The sequence below is a fragment of the Solanum pennellii genome, chromosome 1, assembly GCF_001406875.1.
Source record: "Solanum pennellii chromosome 1, SPENNV200".
Lineage (NCBI taxonomy): Eukaryota > Viridiplantae > Streptophyta > Magnoliopsida > Solanales > Solanaceae > Solanum > Solanum pennellii.
The window spans coordinates 22,473,269-22,490,833 of NC_028637.1; the positions used below are offsets into that span (position 1 = coordinate 22,473,269).

The 17,565-nt window shown below is 37.9% G+C and overlaps 1 long non-coding RNA gene and 1 pseudogene across 1 annotated transcript; both read left to right on the top strand.

Moving 5' to 3' along the window:
• The first annotated feature begins 1,065 nt into the window (after positions 1–1,065).
• On the top strand, positions 1,066–1,865 carry LOC107018646 (annotated as a pseudogene).
• An 11,597-nt stretch (positions 1,866–13,462) lies between these two features.
• Positions 13,463–16,325, top strand: LOC114076159. Its single transcript, XR_003576980.1, has 2 exons — positions 13,463–14,325; positions 15,938–16,325. It is a non-coding gene; the product is annotated as an uncharacterized LOC114076159 (long non-coding RNA).
• The last annotated feature ends 1,240 nt before the right edge of the window (positions 16,326–17,565 follow it).

Below are 17,565 nucleotides of genomic sequence, written 5' to 3' on the forward strand. Positions count from 1 at the left end.
AAGGTTCATTACTGGTATTTGCTGGGTTAAGAGGGACTAGACCATATGCTCCTGGTCGAGTCCTAAGGCACCTAGAAGGGAAACAAGAGCTGCCCCAGATCGCAAATATTAGAAAATTTTAAACTGACCACAAGAATGGATGAGTTGCATTTGCTGAAGACATGCATAGGATGTGGAAGTCTCGCAAAGTACTGAGTGAGCCTGTACCAAACAGGTTTCGTCCAGAATGTGCTAGAGAGTACAAAGAATGGTTGAATAAGAGTCTCGCTGGAACTATTGAGCCTGGTCCAAATGATCTTAACATTATTTGAGATGTTTGAGCCAAACATCAAGTCCGACTTCACCTACTTCAAGAGAAGTTTGACAAGAATGAATTAGATCATCAATGTCGTCACTCAGAAGATGCCAAAGTCATAGCTCAATTGAAACAAGATCTACGAAGAGCCTGATAGTGCATGAGAGAGTTAGATGATAGCATGGAACAACATATTCAATCGATAGAGTGGTTCAGACATCAAGAAGGAGCTCGATTTGTGAGAGATCGTCTATGGGCGAACATATATGCTATGTGAGAAGAGGTCAACATAGCCAAAATGACCATACTTGGCGAAGGATCAGAGGAGGCTTGAATTTTATTTACCATCCACTGCGTGGGACTGCTTTATTTGTACGTGGTTTTGTAATTTATTTTTAGAACTATTTCTTTGTTTAATGTTTATCAGAAAATTTTGATGTTATTAATGAAGTACTTGGGGGATAATGAATTGGGTTAAAAAAGCATATACATCCTTCAATTCGTTGGGCCTACCCTTGGAATAAAAGGGTCACAAGCATGTTTAGAACACGATATATGTGTTTTAATTGTTTATGTGATATGTTGCTGTAAATGAGGATATCATTAACCCATTCCTATCCAGAAATTTCTAGAAAATATATACACAAGTCACTACTACAAGATGTCCAGCCAAATTTTCTGAATCTTGAGTTTCTCACCCCAAAAACACATCTCATACTCCAAGTCCTAAATTCTTACTCTACTGTCTCAGGAAAGGCAAGATCACCGCTATGGACAAAGGAAAGAGTATCCAAACTGAGCCAAGTGAAAAAGAGAGTACCGACACACAAAAGCAGCTATGACTTACTGTTTCCTCCCGAGAGCCCCGAGGAGGAAATCAACGAAGAGATTTATGAGGAAGCACTTGCCCGCAAACCTTCATTCGAAGGACGTCTGGCAAAAGGAGACAAGAATATTTCTCTCGAATCATATCCAAAGGAATACCAAAAAAGGATCGAGGCCATTTCGTGTGCCCTTATTTTCGAGCATTATTGATCTAGACGTATGCTGGGACCCGTCGAAAGAGCATCTTTCCAAGTGGGATCAGGGGACCTCAACAAGACTTGTGAACGTCATCCCAAGCAAAAAGGTCATATGATAGAAGAGTGCATAGAGTTTAAGAACGCAGTCTGTCGTTTGTTTAGTATGAAAAGTATTACGAACACTTGGGGTGACGGCGTCATCCTAGCATGTGATGAACCGCGGCTTGACATACCAGTCACAAAGAAGATCATATTCTATTGTTGCTCATTTACACCTTTCAAGAAAACGATGATGGAAATATACTCAGAATTAGTTTAGAATGCAGTCTTCACCCATTTCTACAGGGGCATGGACATGCCATATTCTCTTCAGTACGAAATTCGAAAGCGGTGTCCCTATCACAGTGCCACATACCAAAACATTGAAAAGTGTCTTAACTTTTGCCACAACCTCGAGTCCCTCATCAACATGGGACAGATTCAAGTTAAGTTTGTTCCTCGTGGCTGAGATGATGTAGAGAAGAAAAATGAATGAGATGTATTCATAATTTTATCTTTAGAACTCTGTTGTTGCCTTTAAATTTCCTTGTAATCGTAATGAATGAATGAATGAAAAATATTTCCCTTTTATACTCGAACTACGTTTGGCCTGAATTTTCCTTGTGAGATACGTAGGCAGCCTTCCAAGGCCCGACCCCTATCTTAAAAAAAATCATTCTCCCCCCTTCATATTACAATAAGGTACAAAGATCGGATCAACGGACGTCAAAGAGCAGCTGCAAAAAGATCTTAGCTCAACGTGATTTAGTCTTTCTGAGATAGTGTCAAACTAAAAAATAAGAAAACTCCTGCTTGTTATAAATTTGTTTCCGTCCTTACTTGTGGGTTGAAGATATCCTTAAACAAAGCAACTTGTGTGTTTATATGCTCTTTGTGTGATATTATGCATTTTGTATTCTGAATCTAAACTGACAAATCTGCCTTTCAGTTGTTTTCCTCCTCAAGTACTTTGAAACTGATTTGTGTCGATTAAGCTGACAGATCACCCTTATTTTACAAGATCGAAAGGTCCAACAGTTTCCTCCCTAGACGATATTCAGACAAAGGAAAACCAGCAATGGTAGATAACAATGAAGAAGTAAGTCTCACGGACGTTGTGGTGGCTCAACCCACCATAGCGGACCAAAATGAATTGATTTTGCAACTGATGCAACAAATTGCGGAAATGAGAGTGGAGATGCAAAGGACACGGGATCTGCCTCCGCCAGGTTTTGATGCTAACGTTGCTGATGGGAGACCTCCTATCTATTTCCCTTCTTCAAACATGGAGCCAGCTCAGAATCAGCCATCTACACCTGCTCAGAATCCGTCCATTATAGACCTGACTACCCAAAAACCCCAATATTCTTCTGCATCCTACCAAACTCCACCTCCTCCTCAAAACAACCACCCCGAATTGCCACCCCATCCTCAAAGTGCCCACCATCAAACCACTCCACCTCCACAAAATCAAAGCCGAAACCCAAACCAAAATACTTTCAATCCCAAAACACCCACCACCACCACTTAAATCAAAATATCAATCCTAAGATTATCCACAGAATTACCAAACCACTTAAAATGCCCAAAGTCCCTCCGTTGCTCCACCCTTACCTAAAAGAAACACTTTCCATATTCACGTCCCTGCTGAGCACGATGCACCCGGTTTGGAGCTGGACCATTACGAGGAATAGGAAAGAGAATGGAGGGCAAAGGAAGAGGCAAAGGTGGAAATAAAAGAAGAGATCAAGAAAGCCATGAAAGAGCACCAATGCGTCCCTGATATCGCCGATCTCAACTATGAATATTTGTGCATTCATCCAAATCTGGACCTTTTAGAAGGGTTCAAGATCCTGAATTTGATACTTTCGGAGGAGTGGGAAACCCTATGGCTCATTTGAGGGCCTACTGCAACCAGCTTGTGGAGTTGGTAGGTATGAAGTTCCGTTGATGCGACTCTTAAGCCGAAGTCTGAACGGCGAGGCTCTAAAATGGTTCACCTCCCACAAAACCAGGAAATGGCCCAGCTGGAATGCCCTGGCCAAAAGTTTTTATTGATCATTTTCCTTGCAGTGTGGAAATCGTTCCTGATCGATACTCTTTGGAAAAGATAAAATAGAAATCCACTGAGAGATACAAAAAGTTTTCTTACAGGTGGAGAATGGAAGCAGCCAGGGTAAGGCTGCCTATGTCTGAGAAAGAAATAGTGGAAGTGTTTGTACGGGTGCAAGAGCCCAAATAATATGAAAGAATCATATTGCTCGTTGGAGCAAAATTTGTTGAGATAGTCAAGATTGGTGAGACTATCGAAGATTTTTTGAAAATTTGTTGAGATAGTTGGTATTGTTAAAGAAGAAGGGAGAAGATATTGTTGTTGTCTCTTATGAAAGGAAGAAGACCCCCAGAAGATCATCGTCCTCCCAAGGTCGGCCCTGACCTTCCCATAACTCCTACCAAGTTTGCTACACGCAAGCTAGTCATCAAATAATCCTCCTCCAGTCTGCCACCTCCTCCTTCAAAAATGCCCCCCATCCAAATTCACAAAGTCCATCTCCAGTTTAGCAAAATCCTCCTCCACTTTACCAAGTTCTATCCCCCCATTACCAAAATGTCGCTCCCAACAGTGCCAATGTGCAGTCGAGCTACATAGCACCCCTACCTATTTATCAAGTTCAAGCTTCACTATACAAAAATCCCCCCTCCGAATCACCAAGCTCTATTTCCAAACTACCAAACAAATAACCTATCCCAAAAATCAAGCTCCTCGTCACAATAACAGAAGTTATCAACAGATACCTCCTCCACAAGGCAGTTATGACCCACCTCGACCTAGATTCGAGAAGAAGCCTCCCACTAACTTTACTACGCTCGCCGAAAGCCGAACAAAGCCATATCAGTGACTATATGCGATCGGATATATCCACCCAATAGAGCCCGAGCCGGTGGATACTAGTTCAAATTCTACAGCCCGATCAAAGGTTTGCTTATGACTTCAACAGTTTTGGACATGATACTAAGGACTACATCAACCTCAAGCACAAGATTCAATATCTGATCAACCAAGAGGTGGTAATGTCAACGCCAACATCTGCCGAATCACGGAGGCGTTAATATCAATATGATAGTGATGGACAAGGATTGGTGCATGACTAAGGTGATAACTCTAGTTATTCATGACGAGTTAGAAAAGGTCGTGGCCTTATTTAGTGTCAAAGAGAAGAAATAATTCGTGATCCTGACACCCGCAAAGGCTGATTGAAACTGCAGTCGCTCAAGGTATGACCAGTTCTGGGAGGTTTTATACTCCTGAAGAGTTGGCTCTTGGAGGAAAGAAGAAGGATCAGGGTAAAAGGTCGACAAGAGAAGGCGAAGCAGAGGTATTCTGGAGAAAGATACAGCCAAAGGATTATTCAATTGTTAAGTATTTGGAGAAGACTGCAGCCCATATTTCAATATGGGCCCTGCTGATGAGCTCTCAATTGCATAGATAGGACTTATGAAGGCTCTTGATGATACGTATGTGCCCGTCGAACCAAGCAGCGATAATGTGGCTTCCATGATAAACCAAGTTATCTGAGGGCATCAGATTAGCTTTTGCGACGATGAGTTGGCTTTTGAGGGGAGGTCTCACAAGAAGGCATTGCACATCACTGCCGTATGCCGCAAGATGGTCATAATTCGCGTCTTGGTGGATGATGGATCCGGTCTGAACATTTGACCATTATCGACATTGAGGCAATTACAGTTTGATTGGGGAAGTTGGAACAAAACGAAGTCAATGGAAGAGCTTTTGATGGGGTTCATAGATATATGTTGGGAGTGGTGAATCTGATAATCCAAATGGGTCCGGTAGAATTCAGCGCACAGTTTCAAGTCCTAGACGTCGAAACCAGCTATAACCTTATTCTGGGAAGGTCTTTCATCCATATGGCTGGAGTTGTACCTTCTATTCTGCATAAGATGATGAACTTGTTTGGAAGGACGAAGAGCAGGTTATTCATGGCGAAGAGAGTCACTCTGTCAGACAAGTGCCAATTATTGATGAGGTATTGCGAGGTACAAATTTCTACATGGTGGAGCTAGTAAATGTCACCGGTGAGGCCTTGGCCCCAGAGACTCCCATGTCTACCATGTATAAGATGATAGCCACGATGATGCTGCGGAATGGTTTTGCACCTAGTTTCCGATTAGGAAGAAATTCCCAAGGATTTGTTGAGCCTATTCTGGTCCCCATCAAAGGAGCTAGATATGGTTTGGGTACATCCCTACAGATGATGATATGAATACGAAGAAGAAGAATGATCAAGCATTCGCTAAGTTGATACCACATCTGTATCAATCATTCCCGATCTGGGAGTATGTCGAGTATGACGACCTTGGGGAAGGAATATGCGGCCTTTTCGAGAAGATTGACGTTCTTATTAAGGAAGATATCGAGCTAGAAGGATTCGGTGATGCTGAGCCTAGGAAGATGCTGCAGAATTAGACCTCCACGCCGATTCTGATTCCCCAAACTCCTTGGTAGAAGGGCATCATTTATGCATATTTATATTGGTGGTGGTCTGGAAGAGGCCCAAGACCCACCATTTTGCATTTTCTAATTGCTTGAATTTTAAAATTCCCCTGTGATGTTTGAAAAATGCAAGATGGACCTTTTCCATAGAAAAAGTTTGCATTATTTACAATTTGAATGAAAGCCTCTTTTATGTTAAAATTTGTTTATTTACTCATCTGTTATACTTTACTTTCCTAACTTTGTCTATTTATGGTTTCAATAATATAGGTTTTAAACATGTCAATGTCATGTCATGTCACGAGCTTAACGAACAGAATGAGGCAGGTGACGACAAGGTTGATTAATACGAAGAGGAAAATGAGGCACCAGAATATGTTGTTGAAGAGTTTCTATAGTTTGAAAATCAGCATAAGCCGAATTTAGAGGAAGCTGAAAAAGTAAATCTAAGAGACCAAGAGTGTGTCAAAGAAATCAAAATTAGCTTTCACTTGAATGAACATAAAATAAAGGTCATGATACTTTTACTCACCGAGTACATTGATGTGTTCGTCTGGGAAGTCAGCGACATGCTAGGGCTGAGTACCAATATGGTGTCTCACAAGTTGCCGATCAATATGGTGTTTAGTCCAGTGAAGCAGAAGGCTCAGAAGTTCAAGCCTGAATTGAGTTTAGATATTAAAGAAGATATCATCAAGCAGATCGAGTCTCGATTGGTGGAAGTGATGCATTATCCGACTTGGTGGGCCAATGTCGTTCCGGTCGCCAAAAAAGATGGGAAGATTAGTATTTGTGTCGACTACGGGATCTCCACAAAGACAGCCCAAAGGATAATTTTCTATTGCCAAATATTCATATTCTGATTTATAACTGTGCTAAGCATGAAATGTAGTCATTTGTAGATTGTTACGCAGGGTATCATCAGATTCTGATGGACGAGGAAGATACAGAATAAATAGCTTTTATTATGACTTGGGGTGTATATCATTACAGGGTAATGCCATTTGGCCTCAAAAATGTTGGTGCTACCTATATAAGGGCTATGACGACAATATTTCATTATATGATTCATAAGCATATCGAGGTGTGTGTGAATGACGTCATAATCAAGTCCCGTGAGAGTTCGGACCACTTGACACACTTGAAGAAGTTTTTCAATTGTTTGCGGCGTTACAACATGAAATTAAATCCCGCCAAATGTGCTTTTGGGGTGCTAGACGGCTAGTTGTTGGGGTTCATAGTCAGCAGAAGATGTATAGAGATCGATCCTTTCAAGATTAAGGCAATTCAATAGTTACCTCCTCCGAAGACTAATAAGGAGGTGATGAGTTTCTTAGGGAGGTTGAACTACATCAGCCGATTCATAGCTCAATTAACTGTAGTGCATGAGCCTATCTACAAGTTGTTGAAGAAAGACTCTTTGACAAAGTGGACTGAAGAGTGTCAGACTTCTTTTGATGCTATTAAGAACTATTTGTCCAACCCACCGGTATTGGTTCCTCCGCAATAAGGGAGCCCACTGTTGTTGTATTTGTCCGTCTCAAATAACGCATTAGGATGTGTGGTTGGTCAGCATGACGAAACAGGGAAGAATGAGCGAGCCATCTATTATATAAGCAAGAAGTTCACGCCATACGAGTATCGTTACACTCTGTTGGAGAGAACGTGTTGTTATTTGACTAGGCTTGCCCAGAAGTTGAGACATTATTTGTCTTCTTATACTGCATACCTCATTTCCAGAATGGACTCGTTGAAGTATATTTTCTAGAAGACGATGCAAATCGGAAAGTTAGCTAAGTGTCAAATGGTGTTGAGTGAATTTAATATTGTGTATATAACTCAGAAGGCGATAAAGGCACAGGTTTTGGCTGATCATCTTGTACAAAATCTCGTTGATGAAGAGTATGAACCGCTCAAGACATATTTTCATGATGAAGAGGTATCGTTTGTGGGTGAAGATATTTCAGAAGCATATCTTTGTTGGAGACTATTCTTTTACGGAGCAGCAAATCACCAAGGAAAAGATATCGAAGCGGTCTTAAAGTTCGAATCTGGTCAGCACTATCCCATGATGGCTAAGCTCCGATTTAATTGCATGAACAACATGGACGAATATGAAGCTTGTGTTCTTGGTTTGAAAATGGTCATTGACATGAATGTCCACGAGCTATTGGTTATTGGCGATTCAAATCTGTTGATTCATCAGGTTCAGCGACAGTGGGTCATGAAGAACCCGAAGATTATACCTTACATGCAGTATATACAGAAGTTGTGCAAAAGATATCGTAAGATTGAGTTCAAACATACTCCCAAAATATAGAATGAGTTGGATAATGCTCTTGCCACCATCGCTTAAATGATTGAAAATCTGGATACTGATTATATTGATCCTTTGAATATAGAGATAAAAGAACATTCAGTTCATTGTTCACATGTTCTAGCAGAACCAAACAGTTTGCCGTGGTATTTTGATATAAAGAAGTATTTGGAGTCCGCGACTTATCCTAAAGATGCAACATCTAACCAGAAGAAGTCGATACTCCATTTGACTCTCAATTTCTTTCTAAGTGGAGAAATCCTTTATAGGAGGACTCCACACTTAGTTCTTCTCAGATGTGTCGATGCTGCTGAAGTAGAAAAATTTATTGAATAAATACATGCTGGAGTTTGTGGTACGCACATGAATGTGCTCACTTTGGAGAGGACAATCCTTCGAGCCAGTTATTTCTGGATGGTATGGAGCATGATTGTTGCATGTTTGTGCAAAGATGTCATAAATGTCAAGTGCATGGTGTTTTGATCCGAGTGTCGCCTCACAAACTCAATGCTATGAGTTCATCTTGGTCGTTTGTAGCTTGGGGTATGTATGTCATCCGTCCGATAGAGTCAGTCGCTTCTAATGGACACATATTTATCTTTGTTGCTATAGACTATTTACCAAGTGGGTGGAAGCAGCTTCTTACAAGTCGGTAACCAAGAAAGATGTAGCTGATTTTGTTCGCAACAATTTGATATGCAGGTTTGGAGTATCAGGATCTATCATTACTGATAACGGTGCAAATATCAACAGTCACTTGATGAGAGATATATGTGAGCAGTTTAAGATTACTCACCGAAACTCAATCGCTTATCGTCCTCAAATGAATAGATCATTAGAAGTTGCCAATAAGAATATCAAGAAGATTCTGAGAAAAATGATTGACAATCACCAAGGTTATCATGAGATATTGTCGTATGCTTTATTGGATTACCGAACGACTGTCAGAACGTCGATTTGAGCTACTCCATATTTTCGAGTATATGGAACAGAAGCAGTCATACCTGCTGAAGTTGAGATACCATCCTTGAGAATCATCCAAGTAGCTGAGTTGAGTAATGCTGAGTGGGTCAGCAAGCGGATTGACCAATTAACGTTGATTGATGAGAAGATAATGGTTGTCATTTGTCATGGTCAACTATATCGACAGAGAATGATTCATGCTTTCCACAAAAGAGTAACAGCCAGAATTTTTGAAATCGGTCAGTTGGTCCTTAAGCGCATTTTTCCTTATCAAGATGACTACAAATGAAAATTCGCACCAAATTGGCAATAACCCTACATGGTTCGCAAAGTATTATCGGAGGTGCTTTGGTCCTGTCGGAGATGAATGGCACCGCATGGCCGAAATCGATCAACTCAGATGATGTCAAGAGATACTTCGTGTGAAGCTTCAGTCTGTATTTCTGGCATTTACTTGTAATCGTCCTATTTGCATGTAGTTGCTTTATTTAAAATTTACCCCTTTTGGAATTAACTACGTCTGACCTGAATTCTCAAGAATGAGATATGTAGGTGGCCTATGTCGGCCTCGGTCACACCCATATATACCTTTTAATATATGTTTTATTTGAACTATGTTCGACCTGAATTCTCAAGAACGAGATATGTAGGCGGCCTATGTCGGCCTCGGTCAGTTTCATTGTAAATTTCTTATTAGTGTCAACCTTTGAGGGAGAACTACATTTGACCTGATTCCTGCCTCAACGGGATAAGATTTCTATTTTTCTTTACAATAGAAACTGGGATAGAATTTTTGAGATGGACTTTAAAATGCTTGAGAAGAAGATTTTTCAAACAAGCCAAGACTGAAGATATTTCGAGATTTGCAACTGGGAAAGAATTTTTGAGAGGATCTCAAAAATTCCGTGATTTGCTCACCAATAGTCAAGAATAACCCAAAACAGTTTAACTGGGACATAAATTTTGAGGAGGGCCTCAAAATTTCAACATGGATTCATCAACACTCTAGAGTGACTTGAAATACTCCCCATCAAATAATCAGATATACCTTCAATCATTAGGCTCAAAAAAATTCGCTAAGTCTGACGTGGACTGACACTTGGCAGTGACCTTTTTCAAAATACTACTCGAAAATTTATTTTTCTTAAAGTTTTCCCTTTATGTTTCACTTTTTTTGGAATAAAATATTTTGTCTTTTCTATCAAGAGTCGGGAGATAAGGAAATCAACTGGAGATAGCAGGACACGGAGCAGACAACTGAAGAAATTAACATAGATCAGTTTGTTTTAAAACTAATAATTTTTCTATGGACGCAGGTTTATAGTTTTTCTCTGAAATCAAAATATTCCTTTGATTGATGAATATGGAGAAGTCAAGGGAGGAGAAACCTCTCCCAAAATTAACATTGTTCCTGTAGATGTAGGAATTATTTTATTTTGCTTATACCGGGATCTTGGGAATACAGATGGTTTATTTCAGTGAATTTCCAGCAACATGAAATCTAAAGAACGTCCATCTATATTCAAAGATGAATTAAGCAAAAATTCCAAGAAAGAGTTTACGATTTCCGTAAAGGACGTCATTTGCATCATATTATCAGATATGATATTATTACTACCCTGAGGGGTTATATATTTTATTGTCGATCAAGACAATACACTACCCGTAGGGGTCATTTATTTTATTGTCGATCAAGATAATACACTACCCATGAGGGGTCGTTTTATTTTATTGTCGATCGGGATGATACACTTCCTGAACGGTCATTTTACCATTATTGTCAATTGAGACGATAATATTATCCAGAAGGCACCCAGAAGATCACTATGTTGCTGGATTGAAACACTATTTTCATTTGATACCAAAGATGGCATCGCAAGTCAATATTCATGCATCACGAGTTAATATTCATACATCACAGAAGATCATGCATCACGAGTTTATATTCAAGCATCGCGGAAAGTATTCATGCCCCACGGAAAATCAAGCATCGCGGGACAGCAGAAGATCATGCATCACGAGTCAATATTAATGCATAGCGAGTTAGTATGCATGCATCATGGAAGATCATGTATCGCGGGTCAATATTTATCGCGGGAAGATATTCATGCCCCATAGAAAAATCAAGCATCGCGGGAAGATATTCATACCACGTAGTAGATCATGCATCGTAAGTCAATATTCATGCATCGCGAGTTAATATTCAAGCATCGCGGGAAGATATTCATTGCCCGCAGAAAATCAAGCATCGCGGAAAGATATTCATGCCCCGCAGATGATCATGCATCGCGAGTCAATATTCATGCATCGTGAGTTAATACTCACGCATCGCAGGAAGATATTCATGCCCCATAGAAAATCAAGCATCTCAGGAAGATATTCATGCCCCGCAGAAGATAATGCATCGCGAGTCAATATTCATGCATCATAAAAGATGCATCGCGAGTCAACATTCATGCATCGCGAGGTAATATTCAAGCGTCGCGGGAAGATGTTCATGGCCCGCAGAAAATCAAGCGTTGCGGGAAGATATTCATACCCCACAGAGAATTATGCATTGCGAGTTAATATTCATGCATCGTGGAAATCATGTATCGCGAGTTAACATTCATGCATTGCGGAGAACAAATCATGCACGGCCAGAGCAGGAAATCGTGCATCTCAAGAGAAGTATTTACCCGTTAACATCAATCGCATCTTTATTTTGGCGAGATTAGACGCCAAGAGAATCATTCAAGACGACATCAAGAGAAATATCAGCACACTGCATCAGTGTTTATTTATTTTGACATCAAATGAAGAGTATATTAAAGATTATATTGCAAACACAAGACATTAGCTTTATTTGCTTTACGTCAAACCGATCGAGTTGACGTCAAATTAGAAGGAGAGGAACTAAGTGTCAACGCGGTAAAAGACATTATCTCCCATTTGAATTGGATTTTTAAGCTGAAGAGTTTTATCTCAGTCTTTGTCGATAGCATCCAAAAGGATGAATTCACCAAAAACCACAGGTGTGGATGACAGTAAAAAAGGATGCAGCACAACGTGGAACTTTTTCTTAGCAGCAAACTGAGACAAAGTCCAAATAGGAGTGTCAAACTCTTAGGACGCGAGCAAAGGATGCGACTTCCACCACAATCAAACCACAATCCTATCATAAGGCATGCGGGTTTTTCTTTGGCTTTTGTCAGTTTGAGTTTCGCATCCAGACTTTCGGTATCTGCCTGAAGTAAGTTTTCAATCTGAGTGAAAATACACCAAGAGTTTTGGAAATTATGTCCGTATAAATTCTTAATAATGGGTGTAAAGTGTACCACACTCACGCTTAATAGGTTACAAGCCTCCTTTTCATACTCAACTTAATTTGTCACTTGTCCATAACCAAAGGTTATCTAGCATAATAGACTTTCATTTCAACGGATCGAGTTGAACTACAAACAACCTGATTACTAAGGTTCAAAGATATCTAGGCTAGCTCGACGTCGAGAGCTCGATTGTATCCCAACATTTGCTCTAAAATTCCATTCTCGAGCATTTCGATCCTTTCATAATCCGATGTCGAGATGACTTTTGAACTCTTTCAAAATCGTGCGTTAAATCGATCGTATTGAAATATAAGTGGTCTGAATTCTCATAGAGCCTGAGATATGTGGGAAACCTATTTCCGGGGCTCGGCCATAATTCCTAAAGTTCGTACCAAAATTTATCGAAAAATGAATTTTTGGTCGATCAAAATTGGATTGGTCAATTTCATTTTTTTTGAACTTCTTGCATCAGTCCGTGTCAAACGAGGGACAGTTTTTGACACTCAATTTTGACCTCCCCCGATGTAAATTAATTAACGAGCTTCTCAAATTCTAAACTAATTGAAATAATTAGATTTCTAAGGTTTAAAAATATATACAAAATAAAATGGATTACTTTTATAATTTTTACGAAATACATGATTTACGTAATTTTGTTGCAATTAGCACATTTTATATACATTTAAAAAAATCATCTCAAAAGATTTTAGTAGTAAATTCATTAAATCAGTTTATTTTATGTTATGGTTTTATTTTTGTTTTGAATCACTAGTTTGTAATTAAATTAATGATTTTATTTTTTTCGTTAAAATTAAGAATCTTGTTAGTTAATTGTACTAACTCATCTCATCTAATTTTAGCCGATTTCAACTCAATTTGGCTGATTTAGTTTCACTTGGCTATGCCAAGACAGAATGTGGGCCTTTGTAATTTCCTTTTAGCAACAAGGTCTTGCCAAATCTCAGGCCCAAGGATTAAAATTAAAACCTAGCTCACCATAGGAAATTTCAACCCAATTTCCCCAAATCACCCCAGCCCATGCCTTTTCCTTAGCAGAGAGTCCAGAACATCCTGTTGTTCCAAGACTTTTCCCATAGTTCCAAACGCAGACAACAACGAGGAAGAACGACAGGCGTGAGTAGAAAACGTGAAGGTCCATTGATGGCGTTACATGGGAGGTATTCACAGCACCAAGGACGCGTGATCCACACGTCCCAACGTCTTCTTCCTCTATCTCATTTTGTTTTAGACAGTACTTTTGGCTGCAGCTTTTGTGCATTTCCATCTGCTTGCTTCGTCCCCCTTAGCGTGAGATCATGCCACATCGACACCAAGGACGGGAGATCAATCTTAATCGTCCATTCTCCTTTCCCTTTTCAAAATAGAGTTAGAATTTCAGAAAAAGGTTGCTTATCCAATTTAGTGAAATTCTTTTTTTTTTTTTTGAGAATTTGAATTGGAAAAGAACCCCTCTCTCATCAATTTATGATATGTTTCCCCCCAATTCAAACCCTAAATTCCTCTCTACATAAAACTCCCTTTCATCATTATGGAGAGGGGGGGGGGGGGCAGTCGAGATACGGAAAAAAAAGAGTAAAAATTTTCCATAGAAGCATCATAAATATTAATAAAAAATTTTCAGAAACAGTGAGCTAAAAAGTTGAGTTAAATATTTAGATAATCTTGAGAGTCTAGATAAGTGTTAAGAAGAGGAAGCCATTTAAATCCGAAGTTGTTGAAGATATTCCTTTAGTCTCAGTTTGGTTCACTCTATTTCATTCATCCAAGTCTTCTCGGAGTCCCTCATTCGGTGTGGAAGTTTCCACTCTTTCAAGCTCGTTTTGGTCTCTGTTAGCTGCCCGGAAAAGGTAATTCTTCCCTTGTAAAAATGATTCATATCGCATTTTAATTCATTTCAAGAAGTTACGTCATTTGACGTCGGAAAGGCCTTAATATGTGGATGTTTGTCGTTGTTTATGTCTGACTCATTGATGCTTCTATATAATATACTCATGCCTATGCTACTTCTTGATTTGGTCATGCCTAACCTTGTGGATTTGCATCCACTGTTTGATAGTCTAGATTACTCTTCGAGTTTCTATCTATTATTTCTCTGTTTAGTCGACTGCTTAATGACATGGGGTGGTCCTTTTTGTTCATAAGTAATGAGGCACTGTGTGTGGTTTGGATAACCGTTAATGTATGTATCCATACAAGCATGAACTCTCAAACCTTCTTATATGGTTAGCATGAATGAATATTTGTTTGTTTCGGATCCTTTATTTTTATCTATTTCTAGATTATTTATTTTATTTTATTTTTTGATTTTTTTGTTTCTGTTGCTAGTAAGATTTATCCATAAAAAGTTTGTCTCCCACTGTTCGAACTTCAACCGAAAACACCTACCTTCTAGTCGAGTCAGTTTAAATTGGAGTTCTCTTAGTCGTGTTGGAGTTAGTCTTTAAGATAGTTCGAAACCTGATGTCTATTGGTATTATCTTTTCATGTGTGTAGTCGGAGAAACTTACTCGATTATGTAATTTATGGTCTCTGTTTCCGAAAAAGTAGAGAACCAACTCTTCTCTTGCATTCCATATTAGGTATATATGTGTTTATATGCAACATGATAGTTTGAGGAAAAGTTTTTTTTTAGTTTTGATGATTTATCGTTAAACTTCACTTCCCTTTAGATGATTTGGCAAAGACCCTCCCCTCTCTTACTCTTCGACCTTTGTTTAAAGATTGAATTTAGCACCATAAGATCTCAGTAATTTAGTATGTTTATTTGATAAAGTGGAGCATGTTTCCTTTACATGTTTTAAATTTAAATGTTGAGCAACAGTGAGGTATTCCCCTGTGTATGATGGATTACTAGGAATATATGCATGCAAGTGTGTGCTACTGGCTTACAGTCATACTTGTTATAAGATTTGCAAGCCTTATTCTGAGTTCACTTGGGTTTTGTCATTGAAGCCATTTATTTCGGTCTAGTTCGAATCTCTAAAATAGTTGACATCTCTTATTTCCGTTTTGTTCAAGATGCATTTAATCATTTTATCGGTTCATGTTCTAATTCATTATTTTATTGCATGTGACACTCCTCTCGAGTTCATTTTGGGACTCTCTCTTCATTCTTGCATCATTCGTTTGAGACACAAAAGCTTGAACCATTATGTATGTGTCGTAGAACCCCTCAAAACCGGTGTACAGGTCAAAAGACACCAAATATGTTGCTGGAAATTGATTTTTACAGGTTTTGAGAAGGCTGTAAACTAGTTTATACACACCATATACATTAATATACAGATCCAAAACAGGAATATGAGGACAAATTTTAAAAACAGGTCAAAATCAGCATTAGCTCGCTGAAAGTTAATGTTTTAGGACCCCAAAATTTGAAGAACAGGTCGATATATCAGATGTATACACTGATATACAGTTTGAATATACAGTATACATGTCAAAACGTTTCTACTGCAGGGTAAAAACGTAGGAAATATAAAATCCTCAGGAATTGCATGCTCAGGAGTTCAAAAATCATCCGTATACATGATGTATAAGTCAAATATACACATAATGTATATCATGGAAAATAAGGAAAAGAGGAGCCAAAAGCCCAAGGATTTCGACAGGTCCAACAACTTGGGCCCAAGTTCATTTTGAGGGCATTTCAGTCTAAGACAGGTGGGCTGAAAGCCCAATTTCGTCGAATTTGGGCAAATTGGCCCAAGTTCAAATACTACTCTCCTATTCCCTCAATATTTATGTACTGTTATTGACTAACATTTTTGTTCCAATTTAATTAATTGTCAACCGATAGTTATTTTTTTTATTTTTTTATATTTAATAATATACAGATACTTATACATATAGATTTTGCTTAATCTTTATTCTATTTATTAGTTCTGTCAAATGTTTAAATTATTCTCTTTAGAATAACTTTTTAGTTTAATTTCCTCTTTAGGATAATTAATTTTAGGATAATATAATAAAAAATGAGTAAGTAAAAATTTGAATTTGTTTAACTTAGTTAAAAAATTTAAAATTTATTTTAAGAGTCAAAGTCATTTTTAGTCAAATCGCCGGTCAACCATGAGTTACGGACATTCCGAGGGTCTAACACCTTCTCGTAATGTACATTTGAACTTCGAACCCTATTCAACTGATTGAAAGTAAATAATCAAGTGGCGACTCAGTTAATTTGGAAATTGATTTCTCTTAAATCATAAGATTAATTGATTTTTTGAAATTTAGTCATTTTTACTTTACTTATATATTTTCGTAAAACAATAATTATTATACTCGGTTCCAAAATGTCATGGATTGATATTCTATTTTAAATTCTATAACTTAAGAGTACTACATATATAACCTTACATATTATATATATATATATATATATATATAATTGAGGAAATTCATTATGCAAGTTCAAAAGTTATAATTTGCTTTCATTATCAAGCGTAACTTCTTTTTTGCATATGTTAATATTTGAAATTTTCTTCTAAGACATATATTACAATTGTATAATCTATACAACTTAAATGTTTCTTTTTATTAGGGAATGCATTTATATATATATACACACACACAGACACACACTTATCTTCTTCTTTATTTTCCTTTTAATGTTGATTAAAGACCCAATGATTTATTATTTATTGATTAATTCATTCATTAGATGTTCTTGAGTTATATTATAACGATAAACAATTAAATTCATATTGGAGTATTGCTAATATTTTTTAACAACCTATTTTCCCATTATTTTTAATGTATGGATATTAGAAAAAGTTATTTGCAAGTTCAATTCAATTATTACTTATGACCACGCGAAGCGCAGACAAATTACCTAGTTGATTAATAATTACTATCACTCATTTAATAGCTTATAAATGTTAAATTTGTTAAGTTTCATTTCAATCATTATCTCAAAACGATCTTCATAATTAATATATAATTAATAAAATACAGTGGTAATATTACGTTAAAGTAGAGAACTATATAGTTTATTGGAAAAAAGTAATATTTTAGCATTTATTTTAAAAATCGCGCGAAGCGCGGCCAAATTCTCTATTAGGTGATAAAAAAATTATTCATTGTTACAT